The 16500-nt window shown below is 37.9% G+C and overlaps 1 protein-coding gene across 4 annotated transcripts in view; it reads right to left on the bottom strand.

Moving 5' to 3' along the window:
* Positions 1 to 16500, bottom strand: part of SHOC2 (SHOC2 leucine rich repeat scaffold protein) — a 58841-nt gene that overhangs the window by 41434 nt on the left and 907 nt on the right. For 2 of the 4 annotated variants that reach the window (XM_059661361.1, XM_059661364.1), the window contains exon 1: positions 16455 to 16496. The exons of 1 other annotated variant lie outside the window; for it this stretch is intronic. The gene's annotated coding sequence lies outside the window, so the exon portion shown is untranslated. Of the gene's footprint in view, positions 1 to 15658; positions 16247 to 16454; positions 16497 to 16500 lie in introns of those variants that run through there. One more of the 4 variants, XM_059661363.1, reaches the window with a different exon arrangement.

Below are 16500 nucleotides of genomic sequence, written 5' to 3'. Positions count from 1 at the left end.
ATGACACTCACTGACCACCAGGGGGCAGACGCTCAATGTAGGAGCTGCCGAACTGCAGTGACTTCGCAGCTGCGGTTCTTGGGTGATGCACCCGGAACCAAAGAAGAGGGAGCCCAATTCCAAGGTGTGTCAGCCAAGAACCGCCCTCTCGCAATCTGGGACCCCCTCGGGGGATGTCGGGGAGCCAGTTTCAGCCTGATCCCCGCAGGCCAGGCCGAGGGACCCCACTGATGCATGCATCTGTGCACTGGGCTTCCATCTATGTATATAAAAGGCTAAGTGACCAACTAACTATCCAACCGTCCGGTACGTATGATGCGCACGGTATGACTCGTGCATGCACAATACATATAAAGCTCTCACTGGTAACAATTGCACGCGCCCAACCAGCCAGTATATATGATGGGCACTGGCAATCCTAGCCTATTTAATAAAAGCCTAATATGCGAATCGACCTAACAGCAAAACAACCAGTCGCTATGACGCACACTGACCACCAGGGGGCAGGTGCTCAACGCAGGTGCTGCCCCCAGCCTGCAGGCCCCAGGCCAGCCAAGGCAGGTGCCTGGGGGGGGGGCTGGGGGGGGCGGGCCCTGATTGCCCTGCTGGTTGCCCCACAGATTGGCCCTGATCTCTGGCCAGGCCTAGGGACCCTCCCCATTCACAAATTTCATGCATCGGGCCTCTAATTTATCCATATTAAAAACCTTATTAGGTCCCCATGGCTACAGATAATCCTGTCATGCAAACACATGCTTTAGAATACCTAACAACATGCTAACCTGAAAATGTTCAGTAATACATTCTCCAAATTTCCCAAAATCTATTTCTACAACATTTAGTCCCATGGTCAAATAGGTTTAGGATAAGATGTATTTCAAACATAATTAAACTGTGTTTTTACAGCAGAAATTACCAGTGCTTTTAATATAATAGTGTACTTTGTGAAGAATATATATGACTTCCCAATCTATATGCTATATACTAGTTATCAGTATTCTTCGTATGAAGGATAGTAATACCTTTTCCTATTAATGAAACTATTAATATGGGTATCATAAAAATTCCCTTTCTGTTGATATTCTTTTAACTTAATCATAGCATTCATAAATACATATAAAATCTTAAAAGTGTAGAAAAATATCCATCAAATGATGGTTATGTATTAGGATGGTTTTCGCTTTCCTTTATCTCTGTATCACTTTTTTTTTTAATATATTTTATTGATTTTTTACAGAGAGGACGGGAGAGGGATAGAGAGTTAGAAACATCGATGGGAGAGAAACATCGATCAGCTGCTTCCTGCACACCTCCTACTGGGATGTGCCCACAACCAAGGTACATGCCCTTGACCGGAATCGAACCTGGGACCTCTCAGTCCGCAGGCCGACGCTCTATCCACTGAGCCAAACCAGTTAGGGCTCTGTATCAACTTTTTATTTATTTATTTTTTTTATCTTTTAATATATTTTATTGATTTTTTACAGAGAGGAAGGGAGAGGGACAGAGAGTAAGAAACATGGATGAGAGAGAAACATCGATCAGCTGCCTCCTGCACACCTCCTGCTGGGGATATGCCTGCAACCAAGGTACATGCCCTTGACCGGAATCGAACCTGAGACCTTTCAGTCCACAGGCTGATGCTCTATCCACTGAGCCAAACTGGTCAGGACTGTATCAGCTTTTTAAATGTATATAAGCAGCATTCACTCTTTTCATAGTCAAGGATAAAAAAAAGCTATTTTCATTTTGAAACAGAAAAAACCCTAAAAGTGCTAGTTTGGTTATATTGACTTTTAAACTGAGAAAGAATAAAGATAATTAAATTTCATTTATAAAGGAAATCTGAATGTATAATACAAGAGGTCATAATATCAAAGCCCATTTAAATTAGTCCATGATAGCCCACGAAGAACTAAATATATCCAGCACTTCAGATTTGAATTATAGTACAAGAGATATTTAAAAGTTCATGGAGGGATCTGATCCACTGAAGTTATAAACCAATTTTTGGATACTGGCAGTTCAGAAAAAGTTTTTCTCCAATTATAAATATTTAAATTTATATAAGTATAAAAACTGTATTTTCATTCAGTCAACAGTTTATTTCATACATACTAGTAAGTGTCATGCACTGTTCAAGATGCTAAGTATGCAATAATAAGTCACAGTTCTTGTCTGTAAGCTTACAAACAAGTGGATAAGGCAAAGAACAGTGTGGTAAGGATTGCTGCAGCACAAAGAGAAGACCCTAAAACAGTCTTGGACATTGGGGGAAACAGTAAAGGCTTCTTAAAAAAGATAACAGGTAGGCCCTGTTCAGATAGCTCAGTTGGTTAAAGCACTGTCCAGATCCCCCGTCAGGGCACATACAAGAATCAACAAATGAATGCATAAAAAGTGAACAAGAAGTTCATGTTTTTCTTTCTCTACCTACCTTCCTCTAAATTTTTTTAAATCGGTCAATCAATTAATTAAAAAAGACAATAGCTAAGGAGAAAGCAACTGAAAAGGTTTGGAGGGGAGGTCAAGATTCCTGGAGTCATCCTGACTCTTACCTCTCCTTCAGTTCTGACATCCTAATCATTACCAAATCCTATCCATTCTTTTCCCAAAATTTCTCCTGACTACAACTTCTCTTCATTCTCACTGCCACTACTCTGCTCTAGGCAATACCAAATTTCTTCCAATAGCTTTGTAACTGGTCTTACCACAACCACTCCCCCATCCTGTTCCTAACCTAATCACTACACTGTAATTAGAGTGATCATTCAAATACTCACATCTAATCGGGTTACTATACAATTTAAAACACTTGAGGGAAGAGTGGGTGGCCTCCATAAACACAGCCCTCAGGATAAAATCCAAATTTCTTAGCAGTAATTACTGAGTCTTTCAAGATCTGGCCCCTGCTTGCTTCTCCTGCCACAACTCTGATATTTCCCACTTTGCACTCTAGTCACAGCAGGTCCTGCTATCTCTGCCCCCCGGACTTTATACAAGCTATTCTCTTCTGCCAGAAACATTGGTTTACAATTCTTCACTGATCGAATTCTTGTATTCTTCAGATCTCAGCTCAGAGGTCTGGGAAGCCTTTCTTGATTACTCAGAAACATTTCTGAATATCCCATCCTCCACTTAAAACTACCCCTTATCAGAACATGCATCACACTGGATTATACTTACTGGGTTAGTTGTCTGACTCCTTCATTTAAAGTAATGGAAAATAGGTACCCTTATTTTTCTCAGTTGTATCCTAGTACTTAGAAATAATGCCTAACACATAATAGCAGTTGTATTTATTAAAAGAATTATAAATATATGTTAACTTGGCTTTATCTGCCCTACAATCTGCCCTCCTTACATAAAGAAACAATTTTTACTCTATAAAGTGCTCTACAAATTAAAAGATATCATGAACTTTTTATTGAACATACAGTAAGTACTCAATAAGCACTTGCTGAATGAAGATAACTGAACAATAAACAGATAAAAATGTTTTCTCATCCTAGCTGGTTTGGCTCAGTGGATAGAGCATTGGCCTCAGACTGAAGGGTCCCAGGTTTAATTCAGGTCAAGGGTTCAACCCCCGGGCCTGGTCAGGACACACATGCAGGAGGCAATCAATTGGTTGTTTCTCTACCTCTTCCCCTCCCTTCCACTCTCTCTAAAAAATCAATGGAAACCCATCCTTGAGGATTAACCAAAAAAAAAAAAAAAAAAAAAAAAAAAAAAAAAGACACACACACACCACACACACACAGTTGCCTCATGCATAGTTTCCCTATATTCCACTTAAAATTAACTAGAAATCACTCTGATTTTGATATGAATACCTAAAAATGGCAAGATTTCACTTGTACTTTCCTTTTTTATAAGATCTGAAACACTCCTTATTCTATTAAGTAGCTTAAAGGATCAAAATAAACTGTCTACCCTCCAAATCACATCAAGCTATATATTTTTGTTGGTCAGGAGTTTAAAAAGGAATCCTCAAAACTGGAAGACCTAAGATTAAGAAAGCACCCCAAATTAACGTGCTTAAGGGAACACTATTGATCATAGAAAAATTAAAAAAATAAAAACCACATTCTAAGGCAGTATGAGTGAACCTGAGGTAAGAGTAGTTTTCATGAAGGCTAAAGAAATAGCTGTCTGTCAACAACTCATAGCACCTTCCAATTCATTCACCTTATTTTTCCCTTTGCTGAGGAGGCAAGATGAAATAGTTTGGATGGACATGGAGAAGACATGGTTAACTTATTTTATACAAGAGCAAATACATGAGAGCTTTTCAGGAAATCTGTGTTCCTTCTTATGAGAAAAAAATTGAACTTACATAATTTTGATTCTGGGCAAACAAGTTTTGAGCAAAGAACTGAAAATTCTTGTTTACCCAACCCACAACATAAGCCATAATGGGATTACAGCTCTCTTGTACAACACTTCAACTCACCTGTATATAAATTGCAAGATTCTCCAACAAAGTTATCAAAATAAAAGGCAGAGGTTTTGTAGGGGGGATTTAAATGTCTCAATATAACTTAAGATATGACAGTAAACATCAAATATCCTTGACCAAACATTGTCTGAAAAACTTAAGCCACACAAACACTCCCCCAAAAGATTTACCTCTGAATTATTGCTTAAATTGCTTTTCTTGCCAAGGAATTCAAAACATGTCAAACACGACCCTAAGTATTCCCAAAATATACTTTACTCTTCATTTATCAGGGGAAAACTAGCAATAAACCAATAAGTTGGTTACTTATCAGTGTAAAGCAAAAGAGATAAAATGTAATTGCTATCTTAGGTTATTAACACTAAGATGACTGTAATGCTCAAAGTATTTTCAATTAAAAAAATGATTTTATGCTAAAAATTAAGTTGATTACATTTAACTGTTTCATTTTTGTTAGTATAAACCTCACATTCCTTTACTAGGTCTTATCTGATTATAAATCCTTTCCATTACTTACTCTATAAACTATTTATCAGAAACTGTCAGAAAAACATAAACAAAAATAAATGTACTATATGTAACAAGATTAGAAGAGTGTGTGGTCTCAAGGTAGGTATTTTACATTTAAGAATCAGTATTTAATAAGTTCCCCTTACTGTAAAACAAATAGCCTTTTTCACGTCTTGAAACTATTTAGATGAAGACCATATGCTCAAGTAATTATTTTATTTATCTACTTATCCTTGACAGTTGTTAAACAGGATTTACAGAATACATTTGGGGCTTTAAAAATATCTCTCATTTATCTCTGTATTAATTTTTAAATATCCCACAGCAAAAAATCTTTCTCATATAAGATCAAAAGAAATACATTGAGCAGCCAGGCCCAATTTTAACTAAGATCAATAAAGAATTTCTCCCTTCAAAAACTACTCAAAATAAAGAAAGGCAGGCGTTGCTTATATTTTTGAATATCCATAAAAGGACATTTTATTATTTTGTAATTTAACACATTAAACCCAATCAGTTCCCAACTTATTACTGTCTTATTACTATAATCTAAAAATATGATTCCCACAGTTTATAGAAGCTTTGATGTAAAAAAAAAATTCTTACATCACAAAAATATAGATCCTAATTTGTAGGTAGCAAGTAATATATTAATTACTTAAAACATGCCAGAAAGAAAAAACATTACTTGTCAATACTTAATTTTAATTCCTCTCAGAAGCAATTCAAATATTATCAAATTGTTAGTTTATAAAAACTGGGTAGTATAGTCAGGAAAGAGATGGGCTAATTAACAAGTTGTTTTTATTTTTAGGACATGAACCCACTATTGTGGATTATCAATTTTCAAAGAATCTGAGCATAATATAGCAAAACTTCAAGTATATTAAATTTAATTTCAACTTTCTTCGATGAAACAAAAGATCTTCCAAGATCTTACCACAGGACCCTTGTTATTATATTGATTATTACATATATACTAGTATACCCATATATATGAAACTATCAGGCATAATTGAGTTCCAGTTGAGAAAAGGCCATAAGATTTTTTATGTTTTTGTATGTGAATAATTAGTCTTGAATTAAGGCATTGCTCTCAGAGCTAACTTTACAAGAATTACATAGATGACTTTTAAAGCTTAAGTCCTTCCTTTTTCATATCATGAAAATCCTTAAACTGAAACATTTAACTGTAATATTCATTTGTAGGTATTACAATTAGTGTGGATCAACTCAGTCCCTTTTTTTCACTAACAAAATAACCTGACAGAAGTTTGTTTTATCAAATGCCTTTACAAACATAGTTTCTTGAACAATGTATATAAATTAACAGACTTCATTATTTTATTTTAATCCTCACCTGAGGACAAACTTAGAAAGAGAGGAAGGGTAGGAGGAGGGAGAGAAAGAGAAACATGGATTGGTTGCTCCTGTCCAGGAAACAAACCCACAACCCAGACATGTGCCCTGACCAGGAATTGAACATGCAACCTTTTGGTGCAGGGGATGATGCTCAACCAACTAAGCCACTCCAACTGGGCAGTAGAGTTCACTCTTTATAATTAGTTTTCAAACAGTTTTAGTAGCTGGTTCTCATAGACTGGCATAATGTTGCTCAACATTCTGGAAGAGAAGTTTAAAATAATTTCCACTGAAAATTTTAAGTCATGTACACAATCATCATGGAAATGTTGATATCAGTTATTTTTAAAATTTTAATAGCATTTAAAAATTTGTTTCAAAAATAGTGATTCCATTTTTAAAGTCATTTCTCTCAAGCCCCAAAACAATGCTTCTTATGCCTTATTTGTAACCTAAAATATTATCACCTAATTTATACCATTCACTCACTGGCCATCATTATATTTGACTAGAGGCTTGGAGCACAAAATTCGGGGGGGGGGGGCGCCTCAGCCTGGTCTGCGCCCTCTCGCAATCTGGAAGCCCTTGGGGGATGTCTGACTGCCAGCTCGCTCCTAAGCCGGCAGTCAGACATCCTTAGCGCTGCGGTGGAGGCGGGAGAGGCTCCCACCACTGCCACTGGGCTTGCCAGCCATGAGCCAGGCTCAGGGCTTCTGGCTGAGTGGCGCTCCTCCTGTGGGAGTGCACTGACCACCAGGGGGCAGCTCCTGTGTTGAGTGTCTGCCCCCTGGTGGTCAGTGCACATCATAGTGACCGGTCGTTCCACTGTTCGGTCGATTTGCATATTAGCCTTTTATTACATAAGATCATCTTTAGGTCCTCAGAGCCCAACACGAAGCCTGACACAGTCTCACATATTTGGGGGCTTCAATAAACTCTGTTCTTGGCCCAAACACTCATCTTCAGTGTGTACTACAATAAGCTATTATATAAAAGGAGGTGGGGAAAATTAAAAAATACTGCAGCACTACAAGCCATTTAGCATGCTGAGTTCCCACAGTTGCTTAGTGGGTGTTCTGAAACTAGGACATATTTCTAGTATTAAGAATTCCAAATCACTACTTCCAAAGTACAGAAATAAATGTCTTTAAGATTAAATAATAAAACCTTACTATTTTAAGCTACCTAGTATATAAGTGTTCTATTTCTATGTTTAAAACTGTAATTAACACATGGCAAACTAATATTTATTTTAGCAACAAAATAAGAAATTAGCTCTTCTACGTACTTACCCTTATAGAACTCAATAGATTACAATATTAAGATAAAACGCAATTTATCTGAACCAGAACTAAAGTGAAATTTTATCCTAGAAGATACATGAAGCAAAACTAAATATAATCTATTTCAGGTCACCCAATCTGTTACACTGCATACACTTCTAGCAAAAAAGTAATTATGACCCCCAATCTAATTTTTTCAGTCTAGGTTACTAGGAAATGCTAAGAGATTAAGCTTACTCTCTTTAACAGAATAGAGGTTGCAGAAATATATCATTTTGTCATATCATTGCAACAGGTATGTTTTCATTCAAAACTGATGAAAAAAAAAACACATGTTGTTACTCAATTTTACACATTTCACAGCTAAATAAATAAAGAGCACATGTTTGGTATAAAAGCTACTTCTGCAAATTTAAGGTCATAATATGATACTGTATTGATTCTGTATCATCAGATAATTATTTGCTTCTACTTAATTTTACTCAAATACTTATAGGGCCTACTGTATTTCACCTCATTAAACATATCTTTCCAATAACAAAAGTGTAACACATTAAAAAATTTTAGTTGTAGCCCTGGCCCCTGGCCAGTAAGGCTCAGTTGGTTGGAGCACCTTGGGTTTTGCTCCCAGAACATGCCCGAGTTGTAGGTTCAATCCCTGGGGAGGCAGATGTTTCTCTTTCACATCAATGTTGTTGTTTTTTCTCTCTCTCAAATCAATTTTTAAAAAACCACCTCATCCTGTGAGGATTAAATTTTTTTTAATTGTATCATTTTAGATAGAAACCTTTCTGAAATACAAAACATAGCTACATATAAAACAAATGGTGTCTTGAAAGATTCTAAGTGTGTTTATCACAACACGAAGGTGCCTTTAACTGATAATTATTTTTAAAGTTTTGTATTTGCTTTTAACTGTTTTCCCTCTGTTCTTATTTTCAACTCTCTTATGGCTTCTAGGAGTACCCCAGGTCTTTTTACATTTGGTTACCAAACTTTAAAAAATTGCATATTACAAGAAAGCAAAAAAGCCCTGAATTGAGTACTGAGGGATTGTAAAAGCAGGAAATGTGATTAAGAGCAACGACACTTCTTTACCCTTTTTAGTGGCCTGTTTGTTTGGGGGGCTCTGCTCATTACGAAGCTTACAGAATAGCAAAAAGGCAGACATTAAACACATCATACAAAAATGATGAGTGGAATAAAGAAAGTGCAGATGCTAAGGGACCTTTAACAGAAAAATCTAACTAGGGAATCAAAGAAGGCCTCCCCAAGGATGAAAAACTGAAAGCTGAAGGGTGATTAGGTTCGCCAGGTGAACATTACATTTGGTTTTATTCAAGGAGATATCAGAAAGTTTTAGTTTCCTATTACATAACCTTGAGATAAATGAGATGTTATAACATGTAACTGTAAAATGTGAGAATTTTAAAAAGTAATTTCTCAAATTTCTGTAATGAAAATGGAAGTATCATAACCAAAAGAAAAGCAATATGAGAATGTTTTAAAATGGGAACTATGGCACTATTGCACTTTGTGGGAAATGGAGTTTGGGATGGCAAAGAAGGCCTCACTGTGCCCTTGAAAAAATATTAAATAATACTATATGAAATGTTACTTAATATTCAAATTCAGAAAACTTCTAAATCATCTAAGATCATGAAAAGACTCCTATCAAGATATAACTACTAATGATACTGTCTGATCTACTTAGCTGAAAAAGTGGCATTTATCTTATCTAATAATAGACAAACATGGTAATTAACCATACCTCCGACGTGCTTCCCATTGGCTAATCAGGGCGATGTGCTAATTAATTGCCAACCAAGATGGCGGCCGACAGCCAGGCAGCTGAAGCGAACAGGAGGCTTGCTTGCTCCAGTGATGGAGGAAGCCAAGGTTCCCCGCCTGCCGCTGCCGGCCTCTGAGCTGCACTCTAAGAAACAATGTTGCAATTATAGAAGCTAAACAAACCTCAGAAACCTGCTTTCAGCCAGCCGGGCCTCAGAGCTGGAGCTGCAACAGTGTTTCAATTATAGAAGTCAAACAAACCCAGATACCTGCTTTCAGCAGCCGAGGCCTCAGAGCGGGAGCTGAGCCTCAAAGCTAAAGCCGGCTCTCAGTTCCAATGACAGCCATAGAAGGTAAATAAATCCCAGAATAAAAAAAAAAAGAAAAAAAGGAGAAGTTGGGAGCTTCAGTCACCCACCAGCCTGAAAACGGCCCTCAGCCCCTCACCCAGACTGGCCAGGCACCCCAGTGTGGACCCCCACCCTGAAGGGAGTGTGACTAGCTACAAACAGCCATTATCCCCTCATCCAGGCTGGCCTGGCACCCAAGCAGGACCCCCACCCTGATCCGGGACACCCTTCAGGGCAAACCAGCCGGCCCCCACCCATGCACCAGGCCTCTATCCTATATAGTAAAAGGGTAATATGCAAACTGACCCTAACAGCAGAAGGACTGGGAATGACTGGTCACTATGGCACACACTGACCACCAGGGGCAGACACTCAATGCAGGAGCTGCCCCCTGGTGGTCAGGGCGCTCTCACATAGGAGAAGCTCTGCTCAGCCACAAGCCAGGCTGATGGCTGCCAGTGCAGCGGTGGTGGTGGGAGCCTCTCCTGCCTCCTCAGCAGCGCTAAGAATGTCCGACTGCAGCTTAGGTCTGCTCCCGCTGGCAAGTGGACATCCCCCGAGGGCTGCCGGGCTGCCAGAGGGATGTCTGATTGCCAGCTTAGGCTCAATTCCCTGGGGAGCAGGCCTAAGCCAGCAGGTGGTCATCCCCTGAGGGGTCCCAGATTGCGAGAGGGCACAGGCCGGGCTGAGGGACCCCCCTCCCCGCCAAGTGCACAAATTTTTGTGCACCGGGCCTCTAGTATATATATAAATGGCTAAGTGACTGACCGTATGTCCATCCAACTGTCCAATCGACTGACCAGCCAGTACATATGACACACGCTGGCAATTTCAAAATAAACATTGACTCACACATGCACAATACATATAAAGCTCTCACTGGCGCCAATCACATGCGATGCCAGAATGTATCTGAAGACCAACTATTGGCACTTTGTTGTTATATCATGTTGCTGTTGTTTATTTATTAATCAATTTATCATTGTTTTTATCAATGTTTTTATGTTTTTGTTATTTTTATATCATGTCTTTGTTTTTATATCATGTTGTTATTGTTTGTTTATTAATCAATTTATATATTATTTTCATATACATTTTACTAGTTTTCTTTCATCTCTTCTATTATAGAGAAAGGGCGAATAGCGATATTAAAATGTTTTGTATTTTAATTTTATAATACTGTTATATATACTAATTTTTTTGCAGCAATGTAAACGAAGCTTTCTTCTAATTAATTTCCTTTCAATGTGCACGAATCCATGCACCAGGCCACTAGTTTTTAAATCAGTTTGGAAAGAAGTTGTTTTTAATTCTCAGAATAGCAAATTTTAAATGTATAGTAAAAACTTACTATGAGCTTTAAAGAAATTCATAATTGTTACTCTTAACATGATGCATAAATACTGAGAAAAAGATACTTAATTTCGATTTTGAAACCTAACTGGACTTCTAAGCCTGGGAATTATTTCATATCAGGCTAATATCTTCTCTTTTGTACTTAATTAAAATATTAATAAAATATACACTTTATTAAGTTTTAAGTAATAATTTTGAGCAGTTCCCCCACATTAATGCAGATTTACAGTTCAAGGCCCAAATTAAATTAGGCACACAAGAAATAACAGTCTCTAAAAATGTGAGCTTTCATGAAAGCCTACTGTATCACCTAAAATATTAAGTCACACATGAAATCCAAATTGCTATTCACCTGCAATTCTCCAAATGGACATTAATGTCTCTAACTTCTATGCTTTTTTTAACCTCTATTCATCCTACTTATTCCTCAAGACTTAGTTCAGGCCCAATCCTCCAGTAAGCAATGCTGGTTACGTATGTAGTGTGAGCCTTAATTCATCTAAAATCTTCAGTGTATACTGCTATCAAAGCACCTGTCACTCTAAAACAACCAACTACTACTGATTTGTCCAACTTATGCAACAAACTGAACTTGCGGAGCATAGAAAACATAGTATATTTATTTCTGCATCCTCAGAATGTGAACCATACATGGCACTCAGTAGATGCTCTATGACATTAGTGAATATGAAACTGTAGTTAGTAAGAAATATTTATAGAACAAAATTTGAAAGTTAACATAAAGACTATTTGCAAAACTGTGAAAGTCTTAAAAGCAGGAAGGAGTACTGTATTACACAAAACTGAGAAAGCTCAAATTTGATGAAATTCACTCTAAATTCTAAGACATTATCAGGGTCAGAACAACCCATTACCACTTTACCTCCAAGACAGTAGAAAAACTAAAAGAAAAAAGAACTATCTTTTTCAACTGTAAAATTACTAAATTAAAACTGTAGAATTTATAAATAGTATTTGAGGACAAATAAAGTGCTTAAATTGTGAGTATTCACAGTGCTATAAATATTAGAAGACAGACATGCCAAATACTTCATAAAACATTTTCAGGTTCATTTCATGTAGGGACCAATTATACCTTTTAAAGGTCTCTTATGATGTTTTAGCTTCAAGCAATATGTTCATTCTTTCTGACAAAAGAACCTTTGCCTTTTAACAGCATTCTCTACTTTTTGCAACCAGTGCTGATCTTTATAGAGAAATTGCAATGAGATATATAGTGTGAAATCAAATAGTTCTTTTAAATCTTGATAATGGGAACTTCTTATTTTCTCAAAAAGCATATATGTTGCCAACATCTGAAAAGTTGAAGAGCCCTTTGTCATTAGAATATGCTTTTCACATGTAAGAAATTTTGATTTGATAAAAAGTTGCAAACCAGGGGAAAATACCCAACAAAGATATAGTAAACATTAGTTTACCCTAAAATAATTCAACTACATATTTTAGAACATAAATCAGTTTCTCAGACTTATGCATCTTCTTCCCAACCTACACTGATGATAATTATATTGCAGAACACTCTATAATATATTAAGTTCAAGCACACCAGAGATTGTAACTTACACTTTTCAGATTTTAAAAGTGTAGACAGAGAGGTAGAAAAATACAAAATTTTGACCACTATATTACGAGAGAAAATATTTCCAGAAAGATCTATAGGGCATAAATTTGATGCAGTGTAACAAGTAAAATTCAGAGATAGGGATAACAGAATATACATATACATATATATGAAAGATTTAGCCTTAAATTATAAAATGCCCATGCATAAAATAATGCATAAAACGTAAGCCTAACAATAAACAAAAAATATCAATTTCATGCCTGTAATACTCACTTCTCAAGTACCACATAAAAATACTTAATGTATTTTAAGTATTATAGCCAATTTCTATCTAATTCATCTACTCACAAAATATTTACCAATTTCCTACTAGTCTTACTAGGAAATGTCCAAGTGCTTATTTTATATCTAAATTTCCTCTCCTAATTGATATTTTATAATATAAACTACTTCAAGAATACTTTCATCAAAACCAAGCTATAAAAACCTCAGACTCACTAAAGGACTTGTGGGTCAACTTGTTTGGTTTTTATTGTTTTGGAGGGGCGTATGTGTTGGACTTGGCTTTGTTTTGTTGTTATAAGTATTGATTTTATGCTTTTTCAGACACGAATGATATAGTAAATTGAATTATAAAGATATATTATTTTATTTAATCTTCAACCTCCAAAATATATCAATGCTCATATCTGCAAATACAGGTTAGAGTATATTTTCTAGTCAAAAACACAACAGATTATTTTTATATATTTTAAATATCTTCTTACTAGAAAAAAAATCTAAAAATTTAAATTGTTTAAAGAACAAGTCCTACAGAAATACTAAATTACATTACAGATATTGATAATTTAGCATATCTTCAAAACCAATATGACCATAATTAACTGCCCAAATAACAAAGAATTCCAATTTTATCCACCCTTCCCCCATAATCCACACAGGTAAGCCAAGGCAAAATAATATACTAGCAGCTATTCAGAAACCATCTTTGGGAATACTTTACAGAGAATTCCAGTTTATGGCTCTCTGAACGTGGAACAAGCCCTGTTCCAAGACACTGAAGAAATAGTAGTGTTTAAAAAGCATTAATTCCAGCAAGTCAAAAGAGTTTATAATTTTGCTGTTTCTTTTGAAAAGTGAAATGTTTCAAATTTCTGACTGGGTTGTAGTTCACAAAATATTAATATAACTCTTGCTACAATTATCAAAACACAGCTTTGATGAAATTTCTGAATATGGTAGTTTAAAAACTAAAAAATTATCCAGCTACAAGCTATTAATGTAGCTCTTAATAGCACTCTTTAATGCAAAACAATTTATAAAAAAATAAGAGAAAATTTTAAACACTTGAAAACTATATTAACAATGAGATCAGAAAACAAATGCCAACCTGACATAAATGTAGTTGTTTCTTCAAAAAACTGAACAAATATCTTGGGGGGAAAAGCAGGAACCTTAGATACAGGCAAGGTCCATATCTCAAAACTGGCATTTCAAGAATATAGTTTACAAGGCATTCCTACCATTTGGGACATAAATTGACCTTGAAGGCAAACAAGTCAGAGAAAGACAAATACTGGATGATCTCACTTAGATATGGTATCTAAAACAACACACAAAACATACTAACAACAACAAAAACATAAAAAAAGAGATCAGACTTGTGGTTACCAGAGGAGGAGGAGGGGGGAGGGGAACAGGAGGAAGGTAGTTAAAAGGTACAAACCTCCAGTTACACAATAAGTAAGTACTAGGGATGTAATGTACAACATGATGACGATAGCTAACACCGCTGTATGATACACAGGAAAGCTGAGAGCAAACCCTAAGAGTTCTCATCACAAGGAGAAATATTTCCTTGTTTTCTTTTTTTTTTCTTTTCTTTTTGTTATATCTATATGAGAAGATGGATGTTACCCAAACCTGTTATGGTAATCATCTCACAATATATATAAACCAAACCATGCTATATGCTTTAAACCTATACAGTGATGTATGTCAATTATTTCTCAAAATTTGAAAAAAATGATTATTATAGTTTTACGTTAGAGCTTTATATTACTTTTAAGCCATTTTAAAGTTACAAACATTAGACAAAGCCTTTATTTGTCTGTGGTCTATTTTTCAAATGTATAATCATAATGAATTAAAAGTACAGTATGGTGTACCTTATGTCCAAATAAGTATTTAAAAGGCTTATATTCAATCTAACTTCCATAGGTAGGAATGGTCATTTACATACTTCATTCCTCAAAATCCTTGTCACATAGAAAAACCTTAACAAGATAAATTCAAACTATAAATGTAAGCTTTGTGAATGTTACAAATTGTACCCAATAGCTAAATTTCTTCAAATACAACGTAACAGAAGGATTATGGCGTGGAAGTCTAGAGATTAGTACATTAATAAACTGAGGTCTTTAAAATAAAGATAATGTTTCAGTATTGACCCTTCATTTAGATACAAAAATACTTGGTTACACAAGTGTACCCTGGGACTCTGAAAAACATAACAAAAATAAGTTTTAGATACAACAATCCCTCTGGGTAGATACTAGAAACTGCTGACATTTAAGAAATGTACAAAATTGCCCAAATATAAATAAGCTTATAGCCTGCTGCTAGTTAGGGTGAAGGCAAATACTATACAGTCCACATCTGCAACCCACTTTTGCTTCAGCATCCCCAGAGACTTAGAAAACACTGCTTTGGGTAGGTTGCAAAACATTGCTTCCTCTTTTATTCTCATCACCCCCATTATGATACAAAGCAACAGACAACAAAATCAAATCGGTAACTGTAAGGGGCTGAAAGCTTAAAAATCTTTCCAGCCCCCGAATCCGTATTCATTCCACCTGTTTGTAAATCCACACGAACACAATAACACACACCCGCTGCTGATGGCGGGTGGGGGGGGGGGCGGGTGCAATTAATGGTTTGGAGTCATTATTCTTCTTACCTAAACGTGAGGCGGGGGAGGAGGATGATACAAAACAATGGATGCTGAGGGGCTGGGGGGTTCGTTCTGTCCCGAAACCTAGTGTTGAGTTGGGGGGGAGTACTTTTCCTCTGTCTCTAAAAGCTACCGCGAAAGAGGTTGCTTCCATCAGGCATGTCCGACGGAGCAGTCTTGAATGCCTACAACTCGCTTCACCTGGCAACACACCCAAACCTCCTCACCGCTCCCCCACGGGGGGAGGGAGGGGGCGAGGAGAGCGCGGTGGGCTCTGGGGAGGCGGCAAGGAAAGACCCCCGCCCCGAGTCACTACCGCCGCGCCAGGGACCCCGCCGAGCGTTACACGCCCTCTGGGCGCCCACGGTCTCCCTACAGCCCGACCCGGCGGCTCCGGGAGCCGAGGGGAGCAGGACCGCTCTCCCGGCGCCCCCGGCCCGCGCCCTCGCGCCGGCTCGCCCTCGCCCTCGCCGGGCGCTGTCCCGGCCGCCCGCCGCCACCGCAGGCCCGGCCCCGGTCGCTGTCAGAGCCGGCCGGCTCGCTCTAGGCGCCCGGCCGCGGTCCCTGCACGGAGAGCCCGGTCCAAGGGCCCAGCCCTCCCGGCGACAGCACCCAGGAAAGCCGCGGCGGCGGCGCCTCCCAGGGCCCCGGCCCCTGGGGCCTCGCCCCGGCCCCGTCGGCTCGCGCCAGTCAGGACGCGCGGGGCCTCCCCCTACCAACAGCCCGACCGCCCGACGGGCAGGAAGGGAGGCAGGAAAACCCGACTTACAGACACCCTCCCGCCTCAGCGGCCCCAAGTTACCGTCAGGAGCCCCGACTCCGCCATCCTCCTCGCTCGCTCACTCGCT

Source organism: Myotis daubentonii, chromosome 13 (assembly GCF_963259705.1).
Source record: "Myotis daubentonii chromosome 13, mMyoDau2.1, whole genome shotgun sequence".
In the NCBI taxonomy this organism is placed as follows: Eukaryota; Metazoa; Chordata; class Mammalia; order Chiroptera; family Vespertilionidae; genus Myotis; species Myotis daubentonii.
Note: the sequence above shows the minus strand (reverse complement) of the source record. Positions and strands in the feature narration are given on the sequence as shown.